The sequence below is a fragment of the Lytechinus pictus genome, chromosome 3 (genome assembly GCF_037042905.1).
Source record: "Lytechinus pictus isolate F3 Inbred chromosome 3, Lp3.0, whole genome shotgun sequence".
NCBI classification, from domain to species: Eukaryota; Metazoa; Echinodermata; class Echinoidea; order Temnopleuroida; family Toxopneustidae; genus Lytechinus; species Lytechinus pictus.
Genome location: NC_087247.1, coordinates 32288935 through 32314230, shown reverse-complemented (window position 1 = coordinate 32314230; position 25296 = coordinate 32288935). Strand labels below are relative to the sequence as shown.

Sequence of the window (25296 nt, the reverse complement as noted above, 5' to 3'; positions counted from 1 at the left end):
GAAATATATAAAAGTTAAACTGTATGAAACCATGAAATGGATAGAGTATAATGTATTATTACATACTGGAGGGAGATATTAATAATTTCGTGCGAGATTTTCATAATAATAAATAAACAGCGGTAAAATCGTAACATTTTATAATTTCTCACTTGGGATAGAAACTGATAAGTGAAATCGTGTTTATTATGATGTTATTACGCTTCATGTTTTATCTTTGAATCTTTCATAAGAGAAATAAGATCAGCATTTGATTAGGTGTGGACGTTTTGTTACTGCAGGACTTTTGATTTTCACTCGACTTTTTCCTTTATTTACATGGTTTTTGTTTGTTCATTTCATTAAAGAGCATGGCAGTCCCATTTGATGCACGCAGATTAAAGCTAGCGTTTTAATAGTCATGCACTTACATAAAGGAAATTGAATTTGAAAATGAATACCATTGAAACACAAACATGATATAATGACGATAACTATAAGGAGTTGATATTTCATTATAAAGGTACACTCTAAAATAATATTGGGTAAAAATGCTCCATGAAGGTAATAATGTGTCCAACGGTTGGCTCCAACCAACATCAGGCATTTCTTTCGGGTATTTTTATTTATCCAGTGTGATGACATTTTTGCCCATTCTAAAGTAATTGCTGCTTTTTTTTTTTTACCTTACTGGACAATGTGCTTCCCGCATCGGGTAAAATACTGCCCAAAATGGTTGGACACATATTACCCTCGTGCTGGTTAAAATGTTACTTTTTTTACAGTGTATAAGAGCAAAAAATAAAAAGCTATATTATTTGAGATTCAATTTAAATATTTTTTTAGGAAATTTAGTCTCAGTCATAGCTTTAATCTTTTAAATTTCAAAAGTAATGGGCTCATTGAAGAGGAAGATAGATATTATTTAGGCCGCTTTTTTATTTCCTGTTTGCTAGGGTCGAAAGAAAGAACATGTCTTGGTGGTTTTTTTTTTCATTTCGTAGTTCTTGAATTACACTACTTCAGAAAGGGTTTTTATCCAGTCCTCGTTCGCGGAGCGTGGGTGGAATAAGGATGCACTGCATGGCTGCACCCTTTCGAGACAAGGAGGGGAGGGGATTTTCCCAAGGGTGGGTTAAGGACGGGAGTCAAATTAACGCACCCTTTTCAGACAGAATCCCCTCTCACACAAACACACACCCACACACACCCTAACTTACACTGACACATAAGAGAGAGGTATAAAGGACACTTCTCAGCACAGCCTTTTGTGAAAAATCCCCACCCACCCCATTTATTTTTACTTCCCTCCTTCAACCTTAGATAAGGAATAATAGAATAACGAGGTCCAAAATACTGTGGTGTTCCAGCTACAATGCATGGTTCTTATGCTACTCATCTTTATGGAGGTTGCTGGCTACTGTAAGCTATGTCTGTTGCAATGTACAACTAAGCTTTTCCAGGACCTCCACTTGTCTTTCCATTGGTTTTCAATTCCGGGCGAGACATCGAATACGAAATTCGTCCTCATGACGGAAGACTTCTTCTTCGAAATGCAATATCCTCCACCGTCTACAGGTCTATACGAGTCAGTGGCGGATCCAGGGGGGTGGCGCAGGGGGCGCGCGCCCCCCCCCCTAATATTTGAGCGGCGCCGAAGGCGCCGCTCAAAAAAAAATAAAGAAAAGTAAAAGAAAGAAAAGGCGCTGCTTGAAAAAATAAAGATAAAGGAAAGAAAAGAAAAGAAAAGAAAAGACAAGGCGCCGCTTAAAAAAATTATACACTGATATAATATTAGCAACAGTAAGGAAAGACTATCCCCCAGCAAAGCACAATAATAACATCTTCCTTATCTTTTCTTTTAACTACCCTTTTCCCAACAACTGATCGCCGGTTAAAAATAATCAGCAGTGCACTGCCTGCATATAACTGGCGCCAATCAAGAATAATCAGCGCCACCTTAATCTAAATCGGCGCCGGTACAGAAAAGTCGACGCTGCCTGAGTTCTTAACCGGCGCCGATCAAGGATAATCAGCGCCACCTAAATCTAAATCGGGGCCGCGGACAAGAATAATCAGCGCCATCTGGTTATAAATCGACGCTGCCAGAGTCTTAACCGGCGCCGATCAAGGATAATCTGTGCCACCTAAATCTAAATCGGCACCAGATAAAAATAATCGGCGCCATCTGGTTATAAATCGGCGCCGGTACAGAAAAGTCGACGCTGCCTGAGTTCTTAACCGGCGCCGATCAAGGATAATCAGCGCCACCTAAATCTAAATCGGGGCCGCGGACAAGAATAATCAGCGCCATCTGGTTATAAATCGACGCTGCCAGAGTCTTAACCGGCGCCGATCAAGAATAATCAGCTCCACCTAAATCTAAATCGGTGCCGGGCAAGAATAAACGGCGCCATCTGGTTATAACTCGGCGCCGGTTAAGAAAAATCGGCGCTGCCTGAGTTCGTAACCGGCGCCGATCAAGGATAATCAGCGCCACCTATATCTAAATCGGGGCTGGTCAAGAATAATCAGCGCCAATTGGTTATAAATCGGCGCTGCCTGAGTCTTAACCGGCGCCGATCAAGAATAATCAGCTCCATCTGGTTAAAAATCGGCGCCAGTCAAGAATAATCGGCGCCTCCTGGTTCTAAATCGGCGCCAGTCAATTATGAATTGCCGCTGCCTGAATCTTACGTGACGTCGGTAAAAATGATCAGCACTACTTGTTCTAAATCAGCGCCGGTCAAGAATAATCAGCGTCCCCTGGTTCCAATAAATAGGCGCCGGTAGAATAATGAAGAAGGGCCTATTGCCAACCAAATCTAGATCGGCGCCGGTCAAGAATGATCAGCGGCACCTAGCTGGTTATACATTTTATTGTTGAATGGTCATAACAAAGCTTATCGCATGCCCTTACAGAGTGGACTGGGGCGGGGCAGTTGCCCACAGAATGACAGATGTCATGAAATCTTTAATTTATTTAAAAAATCCCAGAATCATACAAAAGCGTAGAGCAAATCCTTTAATTTTGATCTTATTTTCCAATGCTTTAATAAAAAGAAGGTCAGTCACTTTTCTTCTTTACACATTCCACATTGTGGAACCTCTATGGCCTTTAGTTTAAGACAGCTTCTATATAGTGTTTTATGAAGATGATTCGATATTTTAGCCCAAAACTTTGCTAAAACCCGTTGCTAGTACCGGGAGTGTATAATTACGCAACCAGTCGTATATTGAGATTGAGCTACACAACTCGTTCTTTATTTAAAATCGTGCTTAAATTATCCGCTTCTCAGATTGAAATATAAAAATTCTCAGCTCACGCTTCGCGCTCGCATCATTTCTGTAGCAAAACCCCATACTTTTCATGATTAAATAGGTGAACAGAATGTCCCTTTTTCAGGACTAAACGTCAAAAGAACTCGAATTGCAATAATCTTTTGCTGGATATAATCTTGTTCTTTATTACAAACGTCCATTAAACTGTCATTTTTTTTCAGATCGAAATATCAAAATTTTAAACTCGCGCTTCGCTCTCGCATCTATTGTTTTTTTAGATACCCATCTTAATCATTGGTACCAAAAATGCATAGAATATCAAGCTTTCTGGTCAGAATATAAAGAAATTTCAGCTCGCCCTCGGCACTCGCATTATCTGTGTAGTGAGATATGTATCCTCCTCACGAGTTACTACAAACAGTCCTAAACAGGCACCTTTTTCCTGTTTTCAGGTCAGTATACTAAAAAATTTCAGCTCGCGCTTCGCGCTCGCATTAATTTGTTGGTGAGATATGTGTTTCTATCTCATGAGTCATATAAATGTATATATATATATATATATATATATATGCATATGTGTGTGTGTGTTTGTGTGAGTTTGTTTGTTTTGTGTGATATCGAGCGCATTTGGAAAGTTGATTCATGACTTTGCCCCCCAAATCTTAAAAAAGGATCGACGCCCCTGTGTATATATATATATACATATAGTAAAAAAACTTGTATCTCTATTAATATACAAAAGTATTGGCCTCATCGCAATAAAAGGGTTAATACACGATATTTTGAAATCGCACATAACATGCATAATTTTGTGTTACTTTTTGCTTGTTTCTTTCTTTAATAAGTTTTTCAATCTCTCTCTATATATATGTTTTAGAAAGATTATATGTTTAAATTGATGTATATTTTCTGTTATAATAAGATATGAAGTGGACTTCAGGGAATGGTCTTACGCAGCAAGGGGGAAGGGGGGGCACATTCGCGATCTGCTGTTGTGAAAAACAATTTGTTTTCCTTAACATTTCATGAAAACTATGAAAAATGTGCAAATGTGAGATGTGCACAAAATTTTCGAGTCTTGCCCCCCCCCCCCCCGGAAATATTATCTGCGTGTGGTCATGCAAAATGGCATGACTGGAAATCCTACATTTTGAAAAGAGCATTTGACAGGGTCAGACTTTACCCCTTTTTTAACATTTTCTTTTATGGCGCCGGTGAAGTGCAAAAATATGTGCGCCGCTCGGTAGTGCGCCCCCCCCCCCCCTTTCGCCAAAAGCTGGATCCGCCTATGCGAGTGGTTGAGGGGCGGTCGTGCTTTCCACAGAGTACCATGCCCCCAGGATTAATTTTTGCTTTGGATGTGATCAGTTCAACATTTTCCTGTATGTTGCAAAATGAAGGGTGGCGATACAGGGGGAGGGGGGGGGCAGGAGAGCGATTGGCCCTATGAGTTTTCAGGTAATGAATAGGCCTATATTTGACTTTTTTCGATGTAAAAGAGCGGGAAACAAAATAAAGAAAATATTAAGATGAGTGTTGAGAAGACAGCGGAGTGGTAGAAATATGTAATATAATGTCCATCATTTTTTTAAAAAGAATTTACGTCATCTTTGAGTTATCAAAATACCTAGCGCCACCCATGTACTGTATGTAATTTTATATCTATTTTATGTATTGTAATGAGCGGAGAGGACGAAGATTGTGGGTATGATTATGGATTAAAGATGCAAATCTTGTGGCGACGATCGCCAACTGAATTCAATCATAATCCCCCAAAATTTGAATTTTCTACATAAATTCTCCACTGCTTAAACAATAAATAGGCCTATCCTCTTCCAGCACAGATTAACAGACGAATTAAGATCAAGATCTTAGCAATCGACCTTTAGTTCAGTTCAGTTTGGTTTATGTTTGTATCTCATAAAACGCAAATAAAGCATTAAGGATAAATACAACAGTACAATACAATAAAATAAGACAGTGGTATAATAAAATGATCGGAGACACATGAGAATGAGAATATGAAGGGAAAACAATAAAAATAAGAACTTGCAACTTACAACTTCTCTATGAATGAAAGATCAGTAGGCCCTATCGTGTCAAAGACTTTTTTTATTGCACTTTTGTGCGTTATCATTGGAAATGTTTATATAGACGTTTTAGGGTAGTACGTTGTCTTGAAAGGGATATAAAAGGTGAGTGAACGGTTGGTTTGATACGTTTAAAATTGAATGTCATATTCGTTAAATTAAAGGCTTTAAGTTTATATCGTACTCTCTAAAAACATACGCATTAATGTGGTCCCTAATTGTGAGTGAGATTTCAATCTCTTGAGAATGGATTTTGCCTCTTTTTAAAAGTGAAAATGTCTAAATGATGCACAGTTCATTCCAGAAGAAGCTATAATGCACTCTGTAAGGATTTACCTTTCACTCCAAATTAATGGGTTCCTTTCACCCCGAATGGGGATTACATTAATTATTTTACATTTAAAGAGTACTTCGGCCGGATTATAATGAATATGACACAATAACCGCAAATTTCGTCTCTTGGGCGATGAAGTATAATATATACATACTTTCATTGCTTTCCAGGAACCGCCATGTTTGAATGACGTACAACCAAATCTTGGGTCCAGGGCGGAATCGCTGCTATGTCTGCCTATTAGGAACAGTGAGGATGACGTCATTGGTGTAGCATTGGTGATCAATAAAGTTACAGGAGCAACGTTTTCTCCAGATGACGAAAAGGTAAGGATATCGGACTTTTTTCCTAGTTTCAAAAGGCCTTCTTTTATTAACAAGAGGAAGGTTGGTTGTTAACTTTCACTATATCCCCTAAGACTGAGACGAGTTTGTACTAGGAATGCATTTAAATGAACTATTCCCCGATGTGTCGTGCGTAAGATAAAAATAACGAATGGTCATGTCTTAATATTCTGCTCACTGTTTGAAATAAAAGATGGACAGGGAGGGAAGTTACGGTAGGTAGACCTTGGGAGTAAATTGCTTTTTATTATATATACCCGCATCCTTGTCTGCAGTCATACCAACGACTCCGACTCCACACCATCTGATCATATGCCTTCGATATAACGCATTAGCTTTGATCTGTCTGGAGTCAGTTTCAGCGATGTTACTGTCGTCGAACTTATTCTAAAGTGGCGTTTCTAAATCTCTTTCCCTTTGTCACATTTTCTATCATTTTTTTTTATTATTTCACTCTCTTTTATTTCCACTTCTCCTTTATCTTAGATACTTATTTTCTGTTTCCACTTTTTATCCTACTTTGTTTGGATAAACAGGATATAGACAGAATATAAAGTCAATAGCCTTATTATAAAATTATTTGTAAAAGTATGTATTTTCGTTTTTATTTCCAATTGTATTTTAAATAAACCTTCTAAATACCTTTGTAATCCATACAGTACAATGCTTCCAAGTATTTTTCAGTCGTCTGACTTTTTTATCTGGTATTTTTCTTAGAAATAATTGAAATTGATTTTTGTTTTGAAGGACTATTAAACATGAATCATTAATTCAATATTCGAGTGTAAGACTCACGTCAAAAGAGTACAGTACACTTCTCCATTAAAAAGGAGAAAAAGCACGAAAACGAGACTGTTCAATACGTTCAAAATTCCGAATTCATTGACGAAGACATCTAGGTCGGGTTTAATAAACCAAGAATCCGGCTAAGAATGCCTCGGCTAATTAGATATTATGCAGTTAGAATGAGACATGGAGATTTAAAATTTCCGGGAGGATTATTTATTATTGCTCCGCAAATTAAGATAGTTTGCATGAAGCATATGTAATGAATTCATGTCATGGTTTTCTGCCGCATTTTGACAAGAGAACATGATCAAGCGTACAGTGCCTCCGTTGAGGTTTAAAAATAGTAAACGAAAAGCAAGGCTGGCGTTTATTCCAGGAGGGGGGGTGGGGGGCGCAGGAGGTAATTGCCTCATTTTAGAAGTGAGGATGAAAATGGTACTCTTTTGGGGGAAAACTTTTTTTCATGGATCTAAACCTGCTTAGGAGAGTTAGTATTTTTTATGATTCTATAATTCCTAAAGCCTAGAATGTAAAACTGTAAAGATTGAAATACATCTGCATTTTAGAGAAACACTGTAGTACTTTGTTTTATTGCCAGGGGATAGTGAAAACGGGCTACGAAGTTTCCTGAAGCAATTTGTGATATAGAAGCGTTTTTTTTATACAAAAGTAAAATCGTCACCTCCTTCCTTGGATTCGCCATTTTAAATTTGCTGGGGAAAAACTTTTTATACATCTCTAAGATTTGGATATTAAAAAAAATAATTTTAACTCTGACTACGCGAGCAATACATGAAGAAATTTTTATCTGAAAATTTATTACTGTGAATCGAGTGACTGAAATTGTAGCCTTTACTTTTATTCATCTTTGTTAACATGCCTTTTTTTCTTCTCTTCTAATAACATGGTATTTAATATTTCTGCGAAAAATGCGTGCGTCATTCGTTTTGCTGACTGGAATAAAAAAAAATATATAATCTTAACTTTCCGTCATGCAATATTAATATTTCCATATATACAGACAAAAAGCGTTATGCTTTTATGATTCATGAGTATTTAAGCACTCTTCACGATCTCTCATCATTTCCCCTCGAGAGCGCGTCAATATGAACATGACATTTCTCAGAAGATTGGTAATTGTGCCATTATTACAACATCGAATCTATATATTCACCTGTATTCATAAAGCTATGTGATTGATATTCAACTACGTGGAAGGTAGTTAGAAAGTGAAATGTACAGTAAGGATGTGCATGAGGATACACCTTCCAAAAAGACAATAAGGGGGTAGATATATTAGGTTATTTCTGTAGGTAAAATCACGATTCAAATGTATTGATTTATTAAAAAGAAACCAGGGGTTACGCATTAAGCAATGGTTGTCTATGAAGACACATGATTAACTGATTACAATTTATTTATTTATATGCATGCTTTACCGTAAGTTAACAACAAATCCATTATACGATTTAATCACACAAAAATAGAAAGGCTGAGTTTCTTTTTTTTTTTTTCATATAGTTTCTTTTTATTAAATTGACGTTGTTCAAGAGCTATAAAGTATGGCCCCCCCCCCCAAAAAAAAAAACCACACACACAAACACACACACAAGACAAGGGCTTTGACTAAGATCTGGATACATTTGATTATTGAATCTCAAGATTAGCTGACAAATTAATGCATTCTGAGTTACTCATTGCCCTTTTGTCCGATATAAAAATATGTCTTTATCTTTCCATCTTTGTAGTATAGTCTCTCTCTCCATAGCCTTAGCTCATAATCAAGAATCTGATTTCATTCAAGCTATAAGCAGACAAACGTATCGGTTTTATTATCGTCTTTGGTCAAACTTCTTTCCCTCAATGATTACACAAGCAGCTGTATATGTAGCCCATCTTTAATCCACGCTATCATCTCATGTATGAATCTGCAATTTTTTTATAATGCCTGGACCCGTGGCAGAAAATTTTTTAACCAATCAAAAGGGTGTATTCTTGACTTGCGCTTGTTCCATTTTAATTACGTTTTAATAAAACTCTATGCAGTGGGCCACTGGACCCGTTGCAGTATAAGTTATTATTAAATGCAACTAAAAAAAAAACCATTCACAAAATCCTAAATACGCACTTCCGCATTGGCTGAGAATAAAGTTACGCTCAAAGGTTGGAGTTACGTTTAAAAGCAGTTCTCTGTGCAACCGACCCACTATAATTCCCGCCGAGTGACATCGAAGCCAGTATGCTTGACAACCGAAGGACCCTTAGCTTCCGTCGGGAAAATGGCGCCGGAAATGTTCATGTAGAGTTTCGGCTACATCCCCTTCTTTTTCAGGAACGGCTTAAATTGCTTCAGATGCTATATTCGATTACAGCCTTGATTGTAATTGTGATTCATAACTTGATTAGTAAAATTGCATTCCTTACGTATTTTTTTTGTCGCATTGGCGGATTTGATGATGAGCAATTTCACATTTTTTTTCGTTTCATGAAAATATGGGGAGGGAGTGTCAATAAATGAATGCATTCAATTTTCGGCTGAAAATATCATTGATAAGGTCAAGCCGTTTGATTGTTTTTCACATAATTTTCAACTCGAATAGTGTTTAATCGTAAATTTACTTTTTAGTTAATATTTAAATACCTTTTGTACAATCTGTTCAAGTTCCTTTTCAACGATTTAACATTTATTTAATATCTGAGTGGGGGTAGAGGAGAGAAAAGGTGCATTGCCCTTATCTATTGCAATGTCTTCAATAATTTGATATCTCGAATAATGAATCCTGATAAATAGAACTAACGCTCAAAATGAAACTTTCAAGCCAAATGCCGTCATGCATACATCTCATCTCGGGACTATTTCATGAAGCAAAAAAGCAATTTTACTGACTAATTTGTTCTGAGCCAATTAGATGCAAGAAATTCGGTAGCTTTTAACAGTTGTAGGTGAAAGTCACTGACCATATTGCTTCTTGAAATGCTCCCCGTATAGCATTCAATTATTCATTTCAACCAGAGCCTGACCAAATATGTTCGTTATAAATGCGCTGTCTTAATCAAATTATGTCTTCCCCTCCAATCCTCAATCAATGCAAGATATTCGACATGTTGGGGAAAAAATGAAAAACAGGACAAACAAACAAAATGTCGCGAGGTTATAGCTCAATTGGAAGTACTAGTATATAAGTTGCTCACATAATCCAGTACAATCCCATGTTTAGTTATTGAATGGGGGGGGGGGGGGGAGGGGTAGATCGATGAGTTTGAAAATATTTTTTTTAAGGAATGTAACCCCTTTGCTCTTAAGGAATTAATTCCTTCAGATGTGATGTATCCTGCGATGCTACAGTCATACCAGAGAAGCTGGACCCAGGCCGGCCAAAGCTTTTACGTTGTTTAGAATAGATTACCATCGGTCAGTCTGGGTCGATTTTCCTTAGTGTAACTGCACTTGAAATATGAAAATATGACGAAAATAAGATGGTCCACTAAACGAAAGACAGATAGACCTGCACAGAATGAGATAGGGGAAAATTGAGGTCAAGAGGAAGAAAGAAGATAAAACAAAGAAAAAGAGGCGCTCTGGGACGGAAAGCGGTTTGGAGAATGAGAGAAAGAATGAGAGAGAAAGAGGGAAAGAGAGAGAATGCAGGAAGACATATGGAATATGAAGTTCTCTTGAACTCTTTCCCGCGGCACATACACCAACATTCTAACCGAAATGGCGGGTAATCTATCGTATGAGACTCACTCGATGTCATCGGGACAGGAAGACGGACATCAACCACGGGATCGTTTAGCGCCAGCCAGACATAGGACGGATCAGTTTGTCATTACAATATCGACTTTCCTCTTCCTAAATCCTTTATCTACGTCTCCTATCTTTCATCGTATGGATAATATTATATCTGCATAAATTATTAAGAACAAGAAAAGAGCAAATATCCAGTCAACACTATCTACAAGTATTTATTCGACGAATAAGCTACTATAATAGTGCTGCTGTTGCTACTACTTAATACTGCCGCCGCTACTTTTCTTGATGGCCGACACGACGATGACTTTATTCCTATGAAAGCTATATTCAGTCATCTTTTTATAACTGAGAACATGTATAAACTGGAGCTGAAGAAAAAAATACACCCGTACAGAACATAAATGTTTCTTTTCTCCAGACATTGAGACAGATCTTCGAGTTCAAACCAAATATTGATACCGGTACTATAGTGTTTCCGTTATTCGTGTCAACGATTTGACATTGTATCGTATCTCACTTCTTAGGATACATGTATATTGTTCGTTTTTACGTGCAAGCTCGGTGCTACGAGCTGAGATGCATTTATGAATTATTCAAAGACTTAAATGTAAAATTTAGAAAAAGATATTAACAAAATGATTGAAGGTTTACGAAAGAAAAATTAGAAAAAGACAATTTCTGTCATAGGCTATACAGTAGGCTATCACCTATCGTAATTCAGAATATACGTTGTGTGTGGGTGTGTATGAATGTGTAATAATCACTCCATAATAGTTATATTAATGGATTATGCATTTTCATACGCCGAATACTATTTTAAGCTGCATGCTCACAGCTAGGGGGATTCGTGTCAATCCTCTTATAAAATTAAGTTTTTAATTAAGTGGAATATACCTCTATTTTAAGAACTACTCCCTTTTTGAAGCCTGGTTGGAATTTGTTGGCAGAAAATTAGCTTGCAGTCCTAAATTAATCATGTCAAAATCGTTTTGACATTCTCATTGATTTCTCTTTTTACAAAGGCTGATGTTGTTGCATGTGTAGTGAACTGATGATAAGCATTCATTTTATCAATATCTTGCAATTTCGCAACGGGTAAGTGAATAAAAGAAGATGAAGTGAAAAACAAGTATATCCCCGAAAGACTTCACTTAATGCGCGGCTATCCAATGACCTGACATTCAATTTGCAACTCTTGCTTTATAGTCCATTTCAAGTGCAAGTTCATGTCCCCTCCGTGAAAAATAGTCACACTTGATAATTATCCCTGGCGTTTTTTAACAATATAAACCAAAGCATAAGTTTTACTGGACTCTGTACACTCTACATCTGTTGCTAGGCGACACGTCATAGTGACGTCATTTGGGTTGGATTTGACATTTAAAGTCCTCGTTATGTTACACACGGGACCTGTCAAGGGATAATGTCCCCTTGATAACGAATATCTCGAGAAATTACTTCGACAGACTTTATCATCTACACCAGCGCTAATGGGATAAGGGCTGGACTCCACCAGGGGTGCGATTTTCTTTCCGTCTTTTTAGCGATGACATCCTCAGAATTGTTCTTTCAAAATCTGATTTATTATGTAGTATATATTTTTTTAATGTAGTTGGTACTGGATTTCATTTGCAATAAGCAAAAACGTTTTAAATAATTTCGAAACACTTAAACTTAAAACATTATGTTTTGAGATTAAAACAATTCAATTATTTATTACATTTCCAGGGTTTTTCAGGGCAATGGACAAACCATTGTTTCCGGGGCGGTCTGGATGTATCTATCTTTCTGAAACAAGGAAACAAGGAATGTGTATACATTCATATCGTCGAGGAAGGGATTGTTTGTATCTGTAACTGAAATGAAGAGGTGATTATTTGCTTTATATTCCACATCTGAAACTTCCCCCTATAAAAGGAAGAAAATAGTAATTATTATATTCTACAAATACACTTAGGTAGAAAGCCAAGGCTTTCCCTCTTGGAAAGATGCACTCCAGTCGATGCCGGTCACTGAATTTGAATAGAAAAATGGACACCCCCCCCAAAAAAAAAAAATCAGATGGCAATTTTCATTTTTATTTTATAGATAACGCAATATAATTCGATTTATAGCCCGAACTAATCAGCGAAAAAAGCTTGAATTATGTAATAATTACGCTTTATCACGTGATAAAAGTTTGACCAACCATGCACAATATGATTCTTATTATGTACAATAGGGCCTATAAACAACAAATATACATTTTTTCTTTATTCTAATTTCCTTTTTGCTCCCGTTCCAATATTGGACATTATGTTATTTACTTGTACAATTACAATAGTAAATGGTTTAGCAAGTTAGCTGCCTATTTTTATCTATCAATGAAACGGAGTGGAGTATTGTGACTGTGATAGATGCTATTGAATATAAAATTGTTATTATTTGAATTTCTATCAATTTATCATTATCACCATTATCAATATCATTATTATTATTTTTTCATTAATGTACTAATTATACTGTCATTGATATTCATTTTTTTATTCTTAAAAAAAAAAATTATAATTCCAATTTTCGACAAAACTGGAGGAATAAACTGTATCAAATATACTAGTTGAGGTTTACCTTTAGCTTTTGAATAAATTCACAGTCAGGCTATTTGTTTCAGAATCATTAATAGCATGTCTTTCTTTGAAAAGAACACCTTTGCTATGGCATTGTACCTATGCACAATCTCTGTTTAGCACTTAGCTGTGAAAATGTGAACCACTTGTCCTATCGATCACCCCGTGAACGATCAATATCGGAAATCAAGTCAGCTGCATTTTATTATCGCGTCGTACTCCCTTCCTCCGAATTTAGCCACGTGTAAATAAAATATGATTCCAACTTACGCTCGTCCCGTCCCAATATGGGGATGAAAGTAAACTCCCCCTTTTGACAGTATACATGTCTGCTCCATCCGACGAGAAAGAAAGAAAAAAACTGAATTAGCTGCAACGATTCACAGACATATTTATCTTTTAGGAGATATCTTTGCACCTTAATGGCGCCGAAAACACGTTTTTGAGATTGATTGCCTGGATGTGAATAGATATAGACAGACAATAATGCGCAAACACGTTTCTATTCTATATTTATGTGAGAGTTAGGGTAAAGCAAGTATTAGCAAACAGTCTGAAGGTCGCACTTTTGTAAGGGGAGCCATATGATCGAGGAATAAAGCACACATGAGCTCTTTATTATTATTATTTTTAAATAAAAGAAACATTATTACCTACAACTCAACATTATTAAATACAGCAAAGATGTTGTGATTATTGTTGAAACCGAACTAGCATTCTAGAAAGCATTCTACTACATTCTATAGTGGGGGAAATCTGTGCGTTGACCCCCCCCACACACACACACACAACTTTTGCGGGGCGAAAACTGATGTCGCGAAAGAATATCTACGAAGCAAATTACAATAGACTATTTGTTGGTAGTAAAATGAATATTGGCGACAGGCGTTTGATGAAATTTGATATTTGTAGTCCTATTCTTCAACATTGTTCCTTCTATCAAACGCTAAGTAAGAGTTTCTTAACGTTGTTATGCCTTACAATCTCACCCATTTCAGCTGCATGCTGACTCATAAATCGGCCTCTTTAAGTGCCTGGAATAATTATGCCTAACGATAATCACCTTTCCTGTGCGTGCTAGACCTAATGCCCTAGCCACCACATCATTTTTCAATAACTCTATATGTTGATGTATAGGGTGTCCTCTGTTTACATTATATTTTGAAAACTTGGATATATATCTTGGTTTTGAGCGTCTGGTGATCAGGCATCCACGACTATGGATCTCTGGGGAAATTCACCGCGTCATTTCTCCCGATAAATAAGCAAATGATTGATTCTCGGTTTCACTGGCTGAGACGCCATCAGAGGAGTTGGCAAAGGCAAGCAAAACGCTTTACAGGACAAACTGGAATGGAATCATCTTGGTTTGGGGTGGGATGTATGTGTACGTAGGAGGGTACAATGTGGTGATATGACCATGTAACCTTAAATAGAGCAAAAAATAAAAATAAACGCCGTGTATTCTATTTTAATCTAGATCATCTTCGGGAACCTAGTTGTCAAATAAATCTAGCCAAATCAATATAATAAACGTAAATGACCCATAAAACTAAGCACATGCAATCAAACTGAAATTGACAGTAAGAATGCATTAAATTGAATCGCATAAATGAAGTTGATAGGTTATTTCAATAGTAACCACATTTTGGCTAATGCATCTCTCGTTTCTATCGTCTTCCTCAATCCGCTATATCTCACTCCACCCCCCCCCCCTCCTCTCCTTCCACACTAGAACTAAAATCATCTTCTTGTCTCCCATGTAAACAATTTTCCCTTTTTTTTTTATTCATACCTGTTCAGCTCTTAGAGACATATCTGACGTTCTGTGGAATCGGGATCAGCAATGCGATGCTCTTTGATACATACATGAAGGAGTATGACAGAAATAGGGTAAGTGAATATGCAAACATTAAAATGAATTATTCATATACATGTATGATTAAAATTGTCGATCAATACACAGTAACCGACATAAGTGAGTACATCCCTTGTGCAAACATCAGCATTACAGTACAGCTCTTCACCAAAGTACCGGTTTTAAAAAAAAAACCTCAACAATTATTGGAAAATAAAGAACACATTGCAGGATTCCTTGTTTATGATCATGTGGAAAATGCATACAAATTCATGCATCTACATATCATATAGGGATGTATTCATTTCTGTTGGCTCATGTATGCATATAGTCAATCCAAGTTAGAGAACAGAGCAGAATAAATTTCTTGGTGCCCGTTTCATAAGGACTTACAACTGTTTGGTAACTTTGCCATTATGGTGACTAACAGTTAAAACTTGATTGTGATTGGCTGCTTAGCCCTAATACCATGGTAGTTACCATAATGTCTAAAAGTTACCATAGTTGTGAGTCTGTATGAGACAGGTGCCTGGTGAGATAATATTTATCTGAAAATGAGCTGTTTTTATTTTAAAAAGCACTCAAATGAGATTCAATTTTATTAAAACATATCACTGTCGAGATCCATATTGATTAAGGCAGATATCGTGGCGTGTTTGAAATGGCTATTTGCGTGTATGAGAACGTACAACACTGTAAAAAAAAAATATGAATCAGTAGTTAATACTTAATGAATATAAGTAGAATTTATAATTTGTAATTATTATTTTTTTTTAGGTAGTTTTAACTTATCTTTTAATTTACTTGATTTATTTGGGTTCAATATACATTAAAGAAAATTCACGTACTGCTGGCTTGCTTTGATTGAGTAAATCTAACTCAATTAGGCTAAGATGATTATTACTTATAAATTCTTGTTGAATGTATTTATATTTTTCAATTAACGCCTAATGCATGAATATTCATTAGACATGTTAGAGCAAGTAAATGTTTTTTTTTTTAAATAACTGTCATATCTATTTGTGTTTGAATTTTTTTCGGATAAGGGTGTGCTAACTTTTTTTATTCTTTTCTTGAATCAAAGAAAGAGCAACATTAAATAGTAATTTAGCAGAAAATTTCAGATGTCTTTTTAGGTTTTCGGAAAATGATTATATTGTTCTCACTGTTTTATCTGTAAGAATGAAACGATCGCGTATAAATATCAATGTAAGTACCTATATATGTAACAGGTAAGTGAAAATGCACAAAGTCTAATACTTGGATAAAAGATGTCTAAGATGAAAATGATGCCACTAAAGTAAAAGTGGGACGATGGGGGAGCGGACTTTCGAATAACGAAAGTCCACTCCCCCATTTGATTTTTTCAAACATTTTAGTGATTGTTTTACTAAATTGAATTAAGTTATTGTAACTTAATTTTCTTGAGTGAAATGGATGCAAAGAAAATAAGCAAAGTTTACTTAAAACTGCCAAACTCATAATACTTTAAAAAATTAAGGCAATCTGTTGAAACAATTTCATTGAGTAATTTCAACTAATTTTTTTTACAGTGAATTGAAATGTAGTTTTCACATAGGTTTCGTATATGAAATAATTCTCACCAAAGATGTTTTTTTTACCTGATATTAGGCCTACACTGTAAAAAAAATATTGGGTAAAATTTTAATCAGCACGAGGGTAATTATCTGTCCAACCAATTTGGGGCAGTATTTTACCCAATGCGAGAAGCACATTGTCCAGTAAGGTTAAAAAGTAAACAGCAATTACTTTAGAATGGGGCAAACTTTTCATCACACTGGATATAAATTAAAAATACCCAAAAGAAATGCCCCATGTTGGTTGGACACATAATTACCCCCACGGAGCATTTTTATCCAATATTTTTAGAGTGTATGAAAGTATTTAAATTATTTTTAGAGTGTATGAAAATATCTAAATTATTTTTAGAGTGTATGAAATATTTCACAGTGTATACAAATATTTAAATTATCAAGCTGTAATATTATAATTATTAAGCTGTCAAATTTCCTTGCAACTTTTCATTGAAGTCACAATGTATCATTTACAAAATCGAGTTCCGTGTCCCCACTTACTGTTATCGATTTTTATACTGAGGTATAATGAAATGAAAAAAAAATGTTTAAAGCAGCATCATGTTCATCAGGGCACCGTCTTACAAAGAGTTACGATTGATTGGATCAATCGTAACTCTATGAAAATCCATCAGTGTCATAATTTTTTCTACATAAATTTTCAAAATGTCCTTTGTAAACAAAGGCGAACACACCAAATTGTCAAGAAAACAATGAATTTATGTAGAAAACAATTTGAACATTCATGCATTTTAGATGTTGACGTTGCTGGCCGTCCATAGTTGTGATTGATCGGATCAATCGCAACTCTTTGTAAGATGGGCCCCAGGAGTGTGGTTCTTTTGAGAAATGTGATTTGAAATGCCAGAATAAATTTACAATATACAGAACAATATATTTCATGTAGTTTTAAAGGTACAAATTAAGTGTAACGTCAAGTTTACAAAGTGGTTACATGAAGTATCACTTCAGTTCTACTTTGGTGCATTTTCAATTTTCACAATCATCATGATACATAGCACAGCTCATTCAACAAATCATTTTTAAGGGGTAGGCCTATATAAAATATGTAGATAAAAAAACAATGAATAAAATCACTAACTAATAACAACCCACCAAGCGACATCAGGTGCTTCAATGGAATACCACAAATAAGAACAGGAAGGTGAAAGTGAGAATGCACCGGAAGAGCATGTCACGTGATATCAGGTAGCCAATCACCCGCAGGCAATTTTGTGTTTTAGCCGACCTCTTTCCCGGACAAGAAGCCACGATTGATTAGGGTCAATCGATATAGTTTATGCTAATAGTCTGTCTGGCCGAACAAAATAGAGAGTAAATCGTTTATTTTAAGTAATGGATATGTGAGGTTTCCGCATATGGCAAACTGTATTAAGGATAATCAAGGATGATATAATTCTTCAAATGGCATTCTTATTTCATTTGTATATTCTGGATTTGGCATAAATGTAGAAGATTCTCAATTCGACGTCAAATTTGTTTCAACTATTTACAAAAGAAGTCATCTTTATTTTCATGATTATTTCATATTTTCCATATTTCAAAATTGTGATGAGCATTATCGAATTCATAAAAATATCCAATGCACCTTGTTTATTTATTGCATTTGGTTAACATCTTTTTACGTAAAAGTGTGAAATATATTAGGTTATTCTGTAGCGATACACAAGTCTTTTGCCACTTATATTTTTCATATGAAGAGATAGGCGGCCGTGAGAGAAATATAATGATAAGTTACGTTCACTTCTCTAAGATGTAATCTCACTGAATTTTTGCATCTCTATAAGATATAAACTCATTGAATTTTAAAGGAGAATGAAACCCTTGAAACCAGCTGAATCCATATCAAAGAGAAAAATCAAAGAAACATATTGTTGAAAGTTTGAGGAAGATTGAATGAATAATAAGAAAGTTATGAGCATTTGAATATTGAGATCACTAATGCCATGTAGTTCCTCCCATTGGCAATGCGACCAAGATCTGTGATGTCACACACGTACAACTCCCTCATTACTTTAGTACTTATTTCACTTATATTATCACTTTTATAGAGTCTATCACAAGGTGAGGTGTTCTCTTTATGAGAGGGCAAGTACAGAGGTTTCACAACATTATATCATTGATGAATCGTTTGTCATATGATTGGAATGAGCAAAAAGAGATGTTCTGGGGTATATTTTCAGTGTCCAAAAGGGGAGAGTTGTTCATCTGTGACATCATAGATCTTGGTCGCATTGCCAATGGGAGGATCTCCATAGCATTAGTGATCTCGACATTCAAATGCTCATAACTCTTCTATTGCTAGTCCTATTTTACTCAAACTTTTGTTGATCTTATTCTTTGACTTTTCTGCTTTCACAAAAGCTAACTTGCTCCAAGTGTTTCATTCTCCTTTAACATCTCTATAAGATGTAAACTCATTAAATTCAAACATCTCTATAAGATGTAAACTCATTGAATTCTAACATCTCTTTAAGATGTAAACTCATTGAATTCATACATCTCTATAAGATGTAAACTCATTGATTTCATACATCTCTATAAGATGTTAAGTCATTGAATTCATACATCTCTATAGTATGTAACCTCATTGAATTCATACATCTCTTTAAGATTTAGACTCACTGAATTCATACATCTCTATAAGATGTAGACTCACTGAATTCATACATCTCTGTAAGATGTAAACTCATTGAATTCATACATCTCTATAAGATGTTAACTCATTGAATTCATACTTCTCTATAAGATGTTAAATCATTGAATTCATACATCTCTATATGATGTAAACTCATTGAATTCATTCATTTCTGTCAGATGTAAACTTATCGAATTCATACATCTCTATAAGATGTAAACTCATTGAATTCGTTCATTTCTGTCAGATGTAAACTTATCGAATTCATACATCTCTATAAGATGTAGACTCATTGAATTCATACATCTCTGTAAGATGTAATCTCATTGAATTCATACATTTCTGTAAGATGTAAACTTATTGAATTCATTCATCTCTATAAGATTTAAACTCATTGACACTTTTACATCTCTATAAGATATGAACTGATTAGTTTCGTACATTTACACCACTTCATTTTATTTTCGTACAAGATACCATAGCTGCATAGAGTTTGCATCACAATCACGTACCAAAATCTCTGTTACCAAGTCATGACTATATGTATGCTGTTTATTTAAATTGTTCATTATATATATTGACATTGAGCGAAGAATCTATGTGAATAACACCATTAATTTTCTTCACTTAATAGGGGTAACAGAAAATGGAAAACGAGAATTTCTATTACCTGATTTTATTTTACAAGAGTGGGGGATAAGGGAAAAGTAAAAGTGGTAAAACTGCGTTTAAATGTGCTATGGTATCAATAATGCATGACATCACAATTGTATTCAAAGGAGCTTTAAACGATATGGCATTAAGGGATGAGAAGTGACTGGGAATATAGTACATAATGAAGAATAATGTGAGGCATTTGTCGCCAAAATGGAGACGGGTTTATTAGACAGTGTACAAGGAGACTGAGTGGTGTAGGGTGACAAACAAAAGACGATTAATGAAACATTGTAACTAGCGAGGACAGATCTTTGATAATATCTTACCGATTTGTGGAAACAGTCTGGTCGGAATCTGAGGGAAGAGGAAGGGAGGGGGTTCGGGTATGCATGTGGGAAATGTAGAATGTAGGAGGTAAGTGGCGATAGGAAATGGGTGCCACTCTCAGGGACCGCAACAACAACAAAAAAGGAGGAAAACACTTTGATTTTCATTTTGCACAACCTAACAATGATAAGGAGTTAAAGAAGACAAGTATTAGAGATTATTCTAAAAACCCTCTGCTTTTTATAGAAAGTTGGAGGGCCACATGCCTGTCGCAACACAGGCATGACAGGGGTTATGATAGTACCAATAATAACAAAGTGATTGTAATATAAACAACTAACAAGACGTGTTCTAATTCCAATAAAAACCGTCATCTTAGTACACACACACGCATTACAGACTCACCGTAAGACGGTAATGAGTATTAAAGGAAAATATAATCAACCGTTCAATAATCAGATACAGAGGTAGTGGTGGCTTTACATGGATTATCAAAAGGACGCATTTTTGAGCGCCAGCATAATCAAAAGTGTTAATTATCTAAATACATTTTAATAGCAAGGTTTTTTAAATGAACATTGTAATCGGCTACGAAATCGAAAACAAATATGAAATATCAAAATTTAAATGCATTTCGATGAATTAACCTTTTGACATGGATAGCGGTTCATATTAAAAAAAGAACATAATTTATTTTAAGCGTTAGAATGAATCAAAAGCGAAAGTCATTAAAAGTATTTTAATTATCAAGATCTTGATATGGAGATTGTAATGAGCTACGAAACCCAGAACAAAGGTGAAAATCCACATACACACCCACCCTACACACAATGGGTGAATAAGATCTTGAAATCTTCGCTCCTTATAGTTAATGCGTCGACATCTCAAAGCTGCCATTGCCCCCTCCATCGCACCCCTTCAGCTGCTTAGCTCTTGGGATGCGTGATGAAATTCGAGTACGGTAACATTTCCTGCTCTTGGTTCGGGTTTACAACATTTCACACTCCCCGGGATTTTTCTCCATCTACTTGGAGGTGAGAACGTTGAAAACCCCCTGGGACCTGATCAAGGATATACACAGTCTTCTTCAATACGAAGCGGTGCATAGGGATCTACTGTGAATGTTCGTGTAATTGGCATCTCCGTTTATATTTTTGTAACTGTTGGGTACACGCGAATTATTTCGAAAATCTGTACATGAATGAATTCTATACAGAGACGCATCCATATTCTTGTTCCCACCAGATATTACTATTAAATCGAGTTGGTATTGATTTATTAATTATCTGATCGATTGATTGACTGATTGAACATAGTTGAAAAATCGTATATACTTCTAAGTCGTATAAAATCGTGCCGTGGCCGAGTGGTCTAAGGCGCTTGGCTATACATCGAAAGTCCGGGTTCGATCCCCGGCCGCGGCAACTATGCCTGTGAGCAAGGCAGTTATTCTACAATGCTCTTTTATCCTGCTTTCAAATAAATGGAAATGCTATATTAGTAACTAGGTGTGCACTTGTTAAACAAACAAAAATAAGACTGGTATTAATTTGGACAGCAAAAACAATTAAAATATATAAGTAAACTTTGAACAATATATACAAACGGCAAAAAGGAAACTAAAGTGACCGAAATGAGGAAACAAAATACTCATAACGACAATATGAAGAAGATAACAGAGATTTAAAAATGCAATAGAAATTGTAAATTTTTAAAAGACAACAATTAATTACAAGAAACACTTAACTTGTATAGAAAAGTTTTTGAGTATTAATGAAAAAGATTATTAAGACGATTCCAAACGGTAACCAACCGATGGTATGTAGGTCTGGGGCCTGTTGCAGAAAGATTTGGGTTAAAACGCAAGTCATTGGCTGAAAATCAAGTTGCGCAAGATTTTTTTGAGTTGCGTTTGATCGCAACTCTTTCTGCAACGGGCCCCTGGAGTGTCTTTCGTTGATGTGACTGTGATGTAGGGAAAGATAGATGGGTGTGGGAGTGAGTGTGTGTTTGTTTGTTTGTTTTTTGTCTATGAAGCGCCCTCAACGCTAAATGAAATGAAAAAGAATGAAATGAAATGATGAGAATAAGAGCATATGACTAAAATATGTCCCTATTGGTAATTCTACTCTCTTTTTTTGCTGCATATTGAATCGTGTTATTCATCCATATTGGTAGGACCAATAGATTCATCCTCTCTTCCAAATGTTACTTCTTTACCCTAGAAACTCTTGGAGGTTGCCCATGACCTGTTTGAAGAGCAGACAAGCTTAGACAACGTTGTTCAGAAAACGATGCAGAGGGCCCAGTCATTACTCAAGTGTGAACGCTGCTCAGTAATGATCATCAAAGATCCATCAGCTGAGGTGAGTTTATTCACACTGATATTTACTCAAGTGTGAACGATGTGCAATAATAATATAAAGGATCCATCAGCTGAGATGAGTATGTTCACATTGATGTTGCAGTCATTACTCAAGTGTGAATGCTAGTCAGTAATGATATCAAGCATCCTTCAGCAGAGGTGGCTTTATTCACATTGATATACAAGTACCAGTCATTACCTATGTGTGAACGCTGCTAAATAATATCAAATACCAATTATATCATTCGTAAACAGAAGCATTCTTGACACGCTTCTATACAGTTTAGTTAGAAAGGAGGCGTTTAAAATCTCATTTTGGGGAAATCTATTTTAGAAGATCATCTGTACCCACGGAACAATGACTGGAGGATTCTTATTTTTTCTTTTCAATTGTTGCCTATACACATTTATTACTATTTCAAGTTTTGTCAGTGTACTCTGATTGTGTGTGTAATTTGAACTTGACAAGTATACTCATTCCCTATTTCTATGTACTTTTTAGGTACAGTTTCATACATTATCTCCGTTATTGTGGGAAAGAAATGTCTTTTGGCACATATTTCATCCTCATTTCGACTAAGGGTTACACACTTCAGTTTCAAACAAAAAAAATTAATACGCCAAATCATCTCATGTTCATATTTCAATCAGTCCAGTCGACAGTCAAGTTTTTGTATTGGACGAATTTCAGAGCTTCCTAAACTTGTTCAAAATGGCTCCGTGCGTCGGATAAGTGTCACTTATTATGGCGTCGCATACCCTAAAACTTAATGCTCTATGCATTCACACTGATATTTACTCAAGTGTGAACGATGTGCAATAATAATATAAAGGATCCATCAGCTGAGATGAGTATGTTCACATTGATGTTGCAGTCATTACTCAAGTGTGAATGCTAGTCAGTAATGATATCAAGCATCCTTCAGCAGAGGTGGCTTTATTCACATTGATATACAAGTACCAGTCATTACCTATGTGTGAACGCTGCTAAATAATATCAAATACCAATTATATCATTCGTAAACAGAAGCATTCTTGACACGCTTCTATACAGTTTAGTTAGAAAGGAGGCGTTTAAAATCTCATTTTGGGGAAATCTATTTTAGAAGATCATCTGTACCCACGGAACAATGACTGGAGGATTCTTATTTTTTCTTTTCAATTGTTGCCTATACACATTTATTACTATTTCAAGTTTTGTCAGTGTACTCTGATTGTGTGTGTAATTTGAACTTGACAAGTATACTCATTCCCTATTTCTATGTACTTTTTAGGTACAGTTTCATACATTATCTCCGTTATTGTGGGAAAGAAATGTCTTTTGGCACATATTTCATCCTCATTTCGACTAAGGGTTACACACTTCAGTTTCAAACAAAAAAAATTAATACGCCAAATCATCTCATGTTCATATTTCAATCAGTCCAGTCGACAGTCAAGTTTTTGTATTGGACGAATTTCAGAGCTTCCTAAACTTGTTCAAAATGGCTCCGTGCGTCGGATAAGTGTCACTTATTATGGCGTCGCATACCCTAAAACTTAATGCTCTATGCTTACCAAATCCGTCTGCTATTACGGCGAGCGTGTGTGTTATGTAGCAAAGGAAGTGGACGGAACAACAGGTCAATAAACTGCTGTGATGTCACGAGTCGCACTCTGCAGGATGTAATGAGAGCAGCAAAGATTTGTGGGTATTGCAGCTTATTAGACCCCGGTTGGGGTTTCGGTCCCACGCGGTTCCATCCGTGTTGTTTAGTACTCGTGATCTCCCCGTTTCCATATCGGGATGTTATTCCTATACATAATTTACAATAGAGAATAGGGTTGAGCCAGTCTTGGAACGCAATGCATCCATCGCGTCTACAAAGTGATACATTATGTTATGCAATTTGATTTGATTTGCTGTTAGCTTGATGGACATTCAGGCACAAAGTGAGAAAATGCAAGATCCATGTTCTTGATAAGCTAAATTTGATATGGAAATCTGATAGCATAGACGCCCTTGGGCGCAGGGATGCAAACTGCATTATCTCTTTAATACGATCCAAAACACAGATTCGAAAATAAGGACGCTGGCTTTTCTTTGTGAGTGAATAAATTGATACTGACTCAAAGTGGATTTTGGTTCTATTTCTCGTCAACGGTATTCTTTAGAAGTGGAGATTCGTGCAAACCCCATTATATGTTAGTTGCACCATGAGTATATCGTATTTTTTAGAGAATAATAATAATAATAATGTCCATTTATATAGCACTGGTTCTATGTGAATATACTTAACTGCACTTTGATACTTGGTATCATTACCCTGGATGTAGCTGAGCCGCCATATAAATAGGCGCTAAAGCGTTCAAGGAAAAAGTCTTACCGAATACCCATTCACCTCGCCTGGGTCGAGTGCAGCACAATTTGGATAAATTTCTTGCCAAAGGAATTTACGCTATGAAACAATATAAATAATCAAGTATAATATATTCACACATAATTATCTACGGTAAGTCAAAGTTTTACGGGGGAAATACCGTAAAACCCAAAGGTAAAATATTAGTCTCGTAGAAATTCAATGTGTTAACTTTAAACTGTAAAAGTTACGGTGGAATGTCTTACAGCAAGTTGTTGGAGATTAACTATGTTAACGGTAATTCATTTGACGGTATAT

General features: G+C 35.8%; 1 long non-coding RNA gene across 1 annotated transcript; it reads left to right on the top strand.

Moving 5' to 3' along the window:
• Positions 1–5860: 5860 nt before the first annotated feature.
• LOC135153747 (uncharacterized) lies at positions 5861–24011 on the top strand. The gene is made up of 3 exons (XR_010293249.1): positions 5861–6011; positions 14982–15071; positions 22500–24011. It is a non-coding gene; the product is annotated as an uncharacterized LOC135153747 (long non-coding RNA).
• Positions 24012–25296: the final 1285 nt, after the last annotated feature.